Source organism: Lolium rigidum, chromosome 2 (genome assembly GCF_022539505.1).
Source record: "Lolium rigidum isolate FL_2022 chromosome 2, APGP_CSIRO_Lrig_0.1, whole genome shotgun sequence".
NCBI lineage: Eukaryota > Viridiplantae > Streptophyta > Magnoliopsida > Poales > Poaceae > Lolium > Lolium rigidum.
In genome coordinates, this window is record NC_061509.1 from 255,525,456 (window position 1) to 255,535,511 (window position 10,056).

The window sequence follows — 10,056 nt, forward strand, 5'->3', positions numbered from 1 at the left end:
CCCCCCACTGTCGCGAGCTTGTCCCACGCTGCGCTCGCCTTGAGCTTGCCCCGAGCTTGAAATGCACCAGACAACCCGAGCTCTCCCCGCCCCAGCCTCTTCAAGCTTACACCACGCGGGCTAACCCGCGCTCGCCCCGAGCTTGCTCTCATTGGATAGATTTTGCTGGAATTTGGCCAGACACCGGTCAGTCTATCGGTGGAAGCAGTTGCTGCGAGCTGAAGTTTATGTCCCGCCAAAATGCGAGTAGGAGTACAGGACACATTCGGTTTGGCCACGGAAATTGGGTATATAGAGGTCGGGTGGATATTTTTACCGCCCCCTTAATTTTTTAATAGATCACACACATTTATGAGATCTGATTTGTGCCGATTTTGTGCTGAAAGATGTAAACAAGAGGTTATTTTACAATTCTGGGTGTTTACAGGATCTGCTATAGATGCTCTAAGGGAGGAAGCAAAATTAGATCTTGTCGATTCACTAGAGTCGATTCGAGGAACCGCTCAAGTATTGTCCAAATATCTAGATGCAATCTATAATAACTAAATAGGAGCAACCCATTTCTCTTAACATGCAAACTATCCACATCATCAAACATGCCACCTCAGCAAATCTGGTTCTGTTATTACCTTTGCAATTTGCCAACTCAGCATCACAAGCCTCATTCTTTCCTTTGGTTTACAGAGATTTCCCTTGATACTTTCTGTAACATCCCAAAAATTTCAAAACAAACAAAATGAATTTCCCTAGTTCCAAATTTTGGAACCAACAAAAACTTTGATTAAATTAAGTTGATCCATAGAGATCTTGTTTAATTATTGTGCTATTGCCATGATTGCTTGTTTTAAATTAGTTTTTGAAATAATCTTAAACCCTAAACCTCACATTCCTTTTTACCATCCAAGTTAAAATAAAATAAAAAGAATTCAAATAAGAAAAAGGCATATGTGCCTATGGATATTTATATAAATCTTTACCCTAAGCTTTTCTACTTTGCTTAGAGGTTTGGAAAGCCTTCATACACCTTACCTAGCACTTATCAAACCTGATTCAAGTTGTTTCCAAAGAAAATAAAAAGAAACTAAAAATGCCATAGAGGCATATGAGAGTAAAATAGCAAATTCGTGAATTTAAGAATCTTGACCCTAAGTCTTATGGTGAATGGTTGAATCACTTCCATATACCATTTCAACACTCAACAACACCTTTTGGGTCAAGCCAAGTCAAACTAAAACTCCAATGCAACATATGCATAGAAGCATATGTGGCACATAGCCATTTCACCAAACTTTGACCTATGGCTTTAAACCTTGACCACATGATGTGAAACCATCTCTCAACCCAATATAACACTAAATTAACCTTAACCCAAGTCCAAGTAAAGCAAGATCAACAATCTACAAGTTTAATGAAATATGACACAGAGCACTTCTTATGTGTTATGGCCATTTTTGCAAATCTTTGAGCAAGACCATTTGAATTGGTTTCAATGGTTGGGAAATGTTTCTAAACTAATAAGAATCACATTTGAGTCAAGAAATATCAAATAAATTGGAGAGAAATCAAATGGTGAGGAATTCCCAATTTCACTCACATACACATAAGGCCAATTTTGCAAATCTTCACCAAAGGCCACCATTGCTTGATCTCTTGCTTGTAGAATGTTTATATATGATAAACAAACACAATTGCATCAAAGAAACCCAAATAAAAGCAAAGAAGAATTCAAATGCAACTTATATATGATAATGGTCATTTGGCCATTTTATATTATCTTACCCACTTTGAGCTCTTCTATTAAGAGATTCTTAAACCAAACCCTAACAACTCTTTGCACCTCATCCAAGACCTCATCAAAATGAACACTTTTTATGTTGACCACTTTGACCAGAGAGTTGACCATGGCTCACATTAGTCAACCCAAGATGCTACTTTGAAACCAATTCTAGATTCCAACAAATTTTCGAATCTTCACAAATCAACCTCAAATTTCGAACCAATGACTTGAGTGGCTGCCCAACATCATTTAGAACCCATCCATCACAAAAATTGGTCAAAAGTCATCACACATGTGTCCATAGCAAATAATCAATTTAATGCCATAGAGTACAAACACTATTCCAACCACTATTGCCTACCTCACTCTCTCTCTCTTTGAGCTCATCTATAGTGTCTTGTACTCCTAACAACTCCCTCTTGACCTCACCTAGTGTGCATGGTCACCTCACATCAACAGCATGCCCCAAAACTATGTCATGTGTCACATACACTTGGACAAATAATATTTGTGCACCCTCTACCTCTCTCCAACCATGCTCACCTTATCAAACCCTCTTGCCTCACCTCACATCAGCATGCCCTGCCCTCAGAGACCCAAGAAGATGCACCAAAGAATCCAATGCCATGTCATGCCACTCCAAATGACATCACCATGCCAACCCTTGTCCTTCTCCCTCTCTGGTCACCCTCCCCTTGTCAAGTTGACTCATCACACTCCCATGAACACCACTCTGCAGGGATTGACCCAAGAATAGCCTTGCAAGGACCCTTGCCAACCCATGCCATTCATATGATCACCACCATGCACCCACTTGCCCTGGCTCTTTTCCCTCTCTCTCACCATGTCATTCCACTTGACATTGACCCTAGACACCTGCTAGACATGACCCTATGTCAAGGAGAGCAAGTGGATGACCACAATGATCATGCCATTGCCCATAGTCACCAACCCGAGGACATCACCCTCCCTCTTCGTGCACACTGCAACCCAGCTGCTCCCACTGCGCCACCACACTCCACTCTCTCCCACTCACCTGATAGACATGGTCGTTGACCCTCCCTCATGCCAGGACGACGCCATGACGCGAGGATGCCCACGTCGGCCTCGTCCTCGCGCGCCCTGTACACAACGCCAGCAACTCCACCACTGTGCACGCGTCCTCCACTACCCCCTACCTCCCTGCTGACGCCATGGCACGGGCCAGAGAACCCTGCACATGACGCGCCCGGCGACATGGCCACCATGCCGGCCACGTCACGCCCCTCCTCTCTAGCACCTATATAAACCCCGCCCCTCGACCTGGAAATCACCACACCACCCAGCAGCATCCCCTTCTGCCCCCTAGCGCCTCCCTCTCGCCCTCCTTGCAGCTCACCGGCGCCCACAAGCTCGCCGGCGGCCACCACCAAAAGCCGCCCAGATTTTTGCCACCATAGCCTCCAACACCTATACCAAAGTTGTAGCCCTTGGAAACACCTTTCCAACGCAACAAACCACGCCTCAATCCGAGCTCCGAGGTGAAAGTTAGAGCCCCCGCAAGGTTGCAGAATCGCGAGGTACACGACGAACCAGCGCCGTTGGATCTCGATCCAACGCTCTGTGCGCCCCGCGCGTCGGCCACGTGCATGCGCCATGCACGCACGGCCCGGGCAGCAACTGGGCCGGCCCAACTTCTTCCCGCCCCCGTTTGAATTCAAATTTTGTTTAATTCTTTTTCATCTAAATTGCTATCAGATGCTTTGCTAGAAATCAAATATCTCCAAATCTACTTAACCATTTTTAGTGAACTTCATATGGTTGGAAAGCCTGTGAAATTATCTAGCCAATGACACTGGATTCAAACCAATAGCTGTTGTAGAATTAAAGTAGCAAAATAAACAAGACATAGACTTTTCTGACTTAGAATAATTATTAAAAATCAACCCTTTTGAATTTTGAGGTGATTCCACCTCTCATAATTCACATTTAACAAACTCTAATTTATTATGTAAAAATATGATATATGTTCTGTATATGATCATGGGCTAGAAGCAGAATATTGGCTATGTAGTCAATACTAGCCCATTTAAACTATTTCAAATTTTAGGAATTTAAATCTATGAGGTATAGCACCTCATTTAAATCATTCTCACAAGTGATATGAAGTAATGTGTTGACCTTTAAATGCTTAGTCTCATACTTGCTCACTTGTAGAATTTAAATCAACATAGTATTTAAATTGCAAAGGTTATTTAAAACACATGAGATGATGAATCTCATTTAAATCACTTTTCTCAAATACTAAGTGTGAAGTGTTGACCTTGGTCAACATGGGAGCACCCCTGGTTATTTGAGAAGATTAAATCTTAATAAGATTCAATGAGAGGAAATTATTTCTCCAAACCAAAGAGAAACCCTATTTTCAACTTTCAATGAGAGAAAATTATTTTCCTAATGTTAAATAAGGAAACCCTAGAATAATTGTTGGATAAATGTTAAGTAATGATGCTAGATAAATTGTGTGAGCCAATAAGGCTAATTAGGTCTACTTAAGTATTGTTTGGTGATTGTTATCTTCGTATCCGTTTATAGACGCTAGTACCGAAGGCTACGAAGGGGACAACGAGAACATCTACGGAGAAGAAGGAGGAACATTTTGATCAATACACCAACCAAGGCAAGCTAACACTCTTGCAAAGTCCCAAGTGCAAAGCTCTACAAGAGCAAGGCACCATCACCATTTATTTTTATGTCCAATAAACCTATCCCATGTTTTTACCTTGCAATTATTTTGCTTATTGTTTTTCAAAGCTTACTTTTGATTTATGATTTCTCTTAGGCTAGAATAGAACAAGAGCATCAAATTTAGCCTAAAGCAAACAAAGCTAGATAGCACCCCTCATGACTAGTTGCTATTGCTAAATAAATAAAAGTGACTACTCTAGTTGGGAACTTGGGAAATGAAATGACTTTGAAAACCTTGGAATGATGAGTCATTCTATTGAAAGATTTTGAAGGTGAATATGACTTGTGAATGACTTGGTGAATTTTACAAAACTGATGGTTGGGTTCGGATGCGATACCATTCCAATTTACAAGTACCCCCACAATACCTGATTATGGGTAGGGCTTAACTGGAAGTTTATGTGTCTTAGTATGGGTTCCCTCTAAACAAGCGTCATCGGGGTTATGCCGAAAGCTGCCTCCACCACAAAAGAAACGACGTTAAAGATGAGGTGAATGTCCGGCCCAAGCCCCGTGCGGTTCCCGAGGTTGACGGTCGGTCTTCACGGGGAGGCCAAGCTCATGGGGAGAGGTACCTATACTAGGAAATGTAAGTGAAAGGTTTTGGTTGATGATCCGCGTACTGAGTTACGATTATTCGGGGTTACCCACGACGGATGTAATCAAAAGTTGTGGCACAAGTGTACAACCTCTGCAGAGTGTAAACCTATTCGAATAGCCGCGTCCACGGTTAAGGACGGTTGGAAAGGCCATACTGTTCCGTCATCAGACCATTTTCAAAAATGTGACATATGACTTGTGATTTTTGCTTTTGAAAGGTAAATGTTGAGTTTGACTTGATTTACAACAAAGGTTGTGGGAATGACACTAATGTTCCCACTTGAGTTAGTTAGCACATGAAAGGTCTTGATTTCAAATACTTGTGAACTAAAATTGGCTTTATGCAAAAGAAACTAGAGCTTAGCACCCCCTTACCAGAAATGTTCGTACTTACATTAGTATTAGTTTGCGAGTACTTTAAAGTACTCATGGCTTTGTCCCTGGCTATTCAAATGGCCAGACTATGAAGAGGAGTACCAGAACCCGGAAGAAGGACAGCAGGACGTCTACGACAACTAGGACCACTCCTGACGTCAACGGTTACTGTGGAATAGATGGACCACGACCGCTACTACTTCGCTCCCGCTATGTGTTTTGTAATAGGATCTCTAGATCCACTATGTTGTATTAAGACTCGGATCATGTGATCCTTTGTTGTAAGACGATTATGTGTTGTAATGAATGATGTGTTGTGATATCAATCTATTATGTCTCGCAAAAACAATATTCCTGGGATTGCGAGGAATGGCATAATAGGCATCTGGACTTAAAAATCCGGGTGTTGACAAGTTGGTATCAGAGCCATTGTTTGACCTTAGGAGACCCTAGTTAGAATGGACGTCAGAAAAACTTAATTTCAAAAACAATGAAGTGAATATTTGTGAAAACTTGTTCTTATTCTTATCCTTGAGATCCTTTGCAAAAATGAGAAATCTATACCTTACTTTCTTTACAAGCCTACCTAAAATGTTGCACACTTGACTACTTCTTTAAAATTACTTATCCTATTTGCTCACAGATGAAGTACCAATGGGAGTCCTATCAGCTTGGTTCCGGAGGCGACCCAAGGTTCGAAAAGGAGTTGAAGCAACTAGTGGACTATCTAGGACACCCGTATCCCGAGTTCTTCGGAATACCCCTCAAGGCTCGGTTAGGAGAACCACCTCGGTGGGACGTTTCTACTGATCTACGAAGGAAGCTTGATGCCCCGGTATGGGAAACCATATGGTTTTACGTAACGGGAAACACTTGGAAGGAAGGACTAGACAAAGCTATGCAAGAAGCAATATCCCGTCTGTGTGGACAAAATGAGGACAAGATCAAGAACACTCGCTTCATCTACTACCCAAGACATGACTCCGTGGGAAGACCGATGACCATGCCCCCACCACAACCAAAGATGAACCCCGATGAAGCACCTCAGGACTTCAGGCAGTACAAAACCCGTAGGGATTTGGACAACGCCCTCGCCCCTCGCCAAGCACCTCACCCGTGAAGAAGAATCCACCCTGAAGAGTAGTATCACCCCAGCACTTAAGTCGGTGTGAGTTGTATCAGGATTCCCCTTGTATCGTAGAGCGATGAATGGTTCTTCAAACCAACGGTGTGTTAGATTTGTAATGTGTGATGCTTGGTATGAATGAAAAAGTGTTGTTGGTTTTACCCCCTCAACACTACTCAAGTTTTCAAGTTTTGAACTTTTCAAATTCTTATCCAAACAAACCATAGAAATTCCCCCTTTATCTTATGATCTACCTCATTGTTCAGATGGCCCCTCCTACCCGCAACAACCCCCGTGCCCAAGCCAACCTGATGCACATTAAGCACACCAAGATGGTTGACACCATCAACATCCTTGCAATGGAGCGCAAGGCACTTCGTCATCAGCACGCCAAGAAGGATCACCTCATTGCTCGTCTCCGCGTGAGGATAGCAACCCTGGAGCAGCTCATCCCAATACCCAACCATGCCCCCAGAGACCAGTCCACTGTGAATTGCTATGCATGTGGTATTACTGGTCATTACTCTAAAAAGTGCCCGATGAAAGCCGCCAACAATGCCCCAAGGACTGGAAGCAATGTTGTACCCATTGCCCAAAAGGACAAGTCAACGGTAACCTGCTATGAATGTAGAACTGTGGGTCATTACTCCAATGAATGCCCCAAGAAGCTTGCCAGGATTGCCCTCAATACCGCTGCACCTCGCCCAGCAGCAGCGCTGTGTCGCAAGCCGGAAGAAAGTTTGCCCCAAACTACCCAAACAACCGCAACGGTCGTTACTACCGCTTGAATACCACCGAAGCACGGGAAGCACCCCCAGGCCATGCCAAGTATGTTCCCCTGTTAATCTCACTGCTCAATCTTTCTTAGGAACCTAACTTCTCTTAAAATCTCGGGACGAGATTTGTTTAAGGGGGAAGGGTTTGTAACATCCCAAAAATTTCAAAACAAACAAAATGAATTTCCCTAGTTCCAAATTTTGGAACCAACAAAAACTTTGATTAAATTAAGTTGATCCATAGAGATCTTGTTTAATTATTGTGCTATTGCCATGATTGCTTGTTTTAAATTAGTTTTTGAAATAATCTTAAACCCTAAACCTCACATTCCTTTTTACCATCCAAGTTAAAATAAAATAAAAAGAATTCAAATAAGAAAAAGGCATATGTGCCTATGGATATTTATATAAATCTTTACCCTAAGCTTTTCTACTTTGCTTAGAGGTTTGGAAAGCCTTCATACACCTTACCTAGCACTTATCAAACCTGATTCAAGTTGTTTCCAAAGAAAATAAAAAGAAACTAAAAATGCCATAGAGGCATATGAGAGTAAAATAGCAAATTCGTGAATTTAAGAATCTTGACCCTAAGTCTTATGGTGAATGGTTGAATCACTTCCATATACCATTTCAACACTCAACAACACCTTTTGGGTCAAGCCAAGTCAAACTAAAACTCCAATGCAACATATGCATAGAAGCATATGTGGCACATAGCCATTTCACCAAACTTTGACCTATGGCTTTAAACCTTGACCACATGATGTGAAACCATCTCTCAACCCAATATAACACTAAATTAACCTTAACCCAAGTCCAAGTAAAGCAAGATCAACAATCTACAAGTTTAATGAAATATGACACAGCACTTCTTATGTGTTATGGCCATTTTTGCAAATCTTTGAGCAAGACCATTTGAATTGGTTTCAATGGTTGGGAAATGTTTCTAAACTAATAAGAATCACATTTGAGTCAAGAAATATCAAATAAATTGGAGAGAAATCAAATGGTGAGGAATTCCCAATTTCACTCACATACACATAAGGCCAATTTTGCAAATCTTCACCAAAGGCCACCATTGCTTGATCTCTTGCTTGTAGAATGTTTATATATGATAAACAAACACAATTGCATCAAAGAAACCCAAATAAAAGCAAAGAAGAATTCAAATGCAACTTATATATGATAATGGTCATTTGGCCATTTTATATTATCTTACCCACTTTGAGCTCTTCTATTAAGAGATTCTTAAACCAAACCCTAACAACTCTTTGCACCTCATCCAAGACCTCATCAAAATGAACACTTTTTATGTTGACCACTTTGACCAGAGAGTTGACCATGGCTCACATTAGTCAACCCAAGATGCTACTTTGAAACCAATTCTAGATTCCAACAAATTTTCGAATCTTCACAAATCAACCTCAAATTTCGAACCAATGACTTGAGTGGCTGCCCAACATCATTTAGAACCCATCCATCACAAAAATTGGTCAAAAGTCATCACACATGTGTCCATAGCAAATAATCAATTTAATGCCATAGAGTACAAACACTATTCCAACCACTATTGCCTACCTCACTCTCTCTCTCTTTGAGCTCATCTATAGTGTCTTGTACTCCTAACAACTCCCTCTTGACCTCACCTAGTGTGCATGGTCACCTCACATCAACAAGCATGCCCCAAAACTATGTCATGTGTCACATACACTTGGACAAATAATATTTGTGCACCCTCTACCTCTCTCCAACCATGCTCACCTTATCAAACCCTCTTGCCTCACCTCACATCAGCATGCCCCTGCCCTCGGAGACCCAAGAAGATGCACCAAAGAATCCAATGCCATGTCATGCCACTCCAAATGACATCACCATGCCAACCCTTGTCCTTCTCCCTCTCTGGTCACCCTCCCCTTGTCAAGTTGACTCATCACACTCCCATGAACACCACTCTGCAGGGATTGACCCAAGAATAGCCTTGCAAGGACCCTTGCCAACCCATGCCATTCATATGATCACCACCATGCACCCACTTGCCCCGGCTCTTTTCCCTCTCTCTCACCATGTCATTCCACTTGACATTGACCCTAGACACCTGCTAGACATGACCCTATGTCAAGGAGAGCAAGTGGATGACCACAATGATCATGCCATTGCCCATAGTCACCAACCCGAGGACATCACCCTCCCTCTTCGTGCACACCGCAACCCACTGCTCCCACCGCGCCACCACACTCCACTCTCTCCCACTCACCCGATAGACATGGTCGTTGACCCTCCCTCATGCCGGGACGACGCCATGACGCGAGGATGCCCACGTCGGCCTCGTCCTCGCGCGCCCTGTACACAACGCCGAGCAACTCCACCACCGTGCACGCGTCCTCCACTACCCCCTACCTCCCTCGCCGACGCCATGGCACGGGCCGAGAGAACCCCGCACATGACGCGCCCGGCGACATGGCCACCATGCCGGCCACGTCACGCCCCTCCTCTCTAGCACCTATATAAACCCCGCCCTCGACCCGGAAATCACCACACCACCCAGCGAGCATCCCCTTACGCCCCCTAGCGCCTCCCTCTCGCCCTCCTTGCAGCTCACCGGCGCCCACAAGCTCGCCGGCGGCCACCACCAAAAGCCGCCCAGATTTTTGCCACCATAGCCTCCAACACCTATA